This window comes from Gekko japonicus, unplaced genomic scaffold (genome assembly GCF_001447785.1).
Source record: "Gekko japonicus isolate JY-2015 unplaced genomic scaffold, Gekko_japonicus_V1.1 scaffold1266, whole genome shotgun sequence".
In the NCBI taxonomy this organism is placed as follows: Eukaryota; Metazoa; Chordata; class Lepidosauria; order Squamata; family Gekkonidae; genus Gekko; species Gekko japonicus.
In genome coordinates this window covers 515,399-517,306 of record NW_015169813.1, presented here as the reverse complement: position 1 = coordinate 517,306, position 1,908 = coordinate 515,399, and positions in this window count along the sequence as shown.

Here is a 1,908-nt window from a genome sequence, read left to right as displayed (position 1 = left end):
ATCTGTGCGCCTTGCTGTTTAGTCATGCCGGCCACATGACCACGGAAACGTCTTCGGACAGTGCCGGCTCTTCGGCTTTGAAACGGAGATGAGCACCGCAACCCTAGAGTCGGATTCGACTAGCTTTCGAGCAAGGGGAACCTTTACCTTTTACTAATTTATGACAATCCAATAAGATGTGCAAGGCAAGAGACATTCAGAGGTGGTCTGCCATTGCCTGCCCCTGCATCACAACCCTGGACTTCCTTGGTGGTCTCCCATCCAAGTACTGACTAAGGCTGAGCCTGTTTAGCTTCTGAGATCTGATGGGATCAGGCTAGCCTGGGCCGTCCACATCAGGGCATACCTTGGAATAGGCTAGTGAAAAATAACAGGTGGGAATATAGCCTGCTACTGAGCTCCCCGGAGCTGCGGTGGCTCAAGTGGTTAAGACGCTGAACTGCAGGCTGTGGAAGGTCAGTAGTTCAGCAGTTCGAGACCCGAGTGTGCTGCATGACGGAGTGAGCTCCCGTCTCTAGTTCCAGCTCCTGCCAACCTAGCAGTTCGAAAGGAAGAAATTGCAAGTAGATAAATACTCAGTGGGAAGGTAACAACGTTCCGTGCGCCTTGGTGTTTAGTCATGCCGGCCACATGACCACGGAAACGTCTTCAGACAGCGCTGGCTCTTCGGCTTGGAAACGGAGATGAGCACCGCAACCCTAGAGTCGGATTCGACTGGCTTTCGCGCAAGAGAAACCTTTACCTTTACTGAGCTCCCCAAGAGCATCTGGCTACAGAAGGTCCTAGGGGTGGCCCGATCCAGCACGACTGTTCTTTCAGTTGTCTAGCATCTCCGTGCAATGTTTATACAGAAGTCAGTTCATTTACTCTTGAAGCTCTAAAACGGGACCCCCAAAATTATGTCTGGGGAAGTAGAAAAATCAGGACGGACACGACCCAGCCAGAACTGGAACACCTCTAAATCGCCTCGCTTTCAACAGCAGAACTGTGCAACTCAATCCTATGTATGTTTACTCGGGAGTAAGCCATACTGCCAAGTCAGCGTACATAGGATTGCAGCATGCAACAGATGTCCGGCTCTTGTCCTGAAGCCCAAAAAAGTGCCCAGAATACACTCACATGATTACAGTGTGGATTTTCCTGAGAGAACTACCGGATGATTCTATAAGAAGAGCCTGGTTGGAACAGACCACGGATCCATCTGGGAAGGTGGCAGGCAGAGCTTGAAGGCCGTCGACTTCCCTGGTTGTTGGTCAGCATTCAGTAGACTGTCCCTGGACACAGAGGTTCTGTTTTGCGATCATGGCTAATCAGGTCCATAGCTACAGTGGGGCATTTCGGGGCTCTGCCCCCTCAAATGTGAGCCATGCCCCACAACAGCTGCTGCCCCTCTTCCCCTTCTGTGACATTAAAAGGGCCCTCCAGCTGATCTGCGGGAGCACGTGGCCTGCCAATCGGCTGGAGGGCTCTTTAAATCTTGCAGGGAGGGAGGGAGGGAGGGAGAGGGGCAGCCGCACGCCTTCCCTGAACTCCAAACAGCGATTTCGCCCTTGAAGTTCAGGCTCAGGCAGCCCCTGCTTGAAAAACACCGTTCAAAGGGAACCCTGTAGCCTGAACCCCAAGTGGCGAATTCGCAGCTTACAGCATTCAAAGCCTGAACCCCAAGTGGCGAATTTGCAGCTTGGAGTTCAGGCAAGCCCCCCCCTCCCCCTCCCCTGCTGCTCCACACAATTTCCCCAAGCTCCACCAGCCTAAAATTTCCGGCTACAGGGCCATGGCTAAAAGACTCTCAGAGTGCTTTGCATTTAAAATGCGGTGACTTTGATTTTACTGTGATCTTTTGTGTTCTCTGTATTCAGTGTTGTTGTAAGTTGCCCCAACTACAGTTTTAGTATGTAAGAGTGGGGG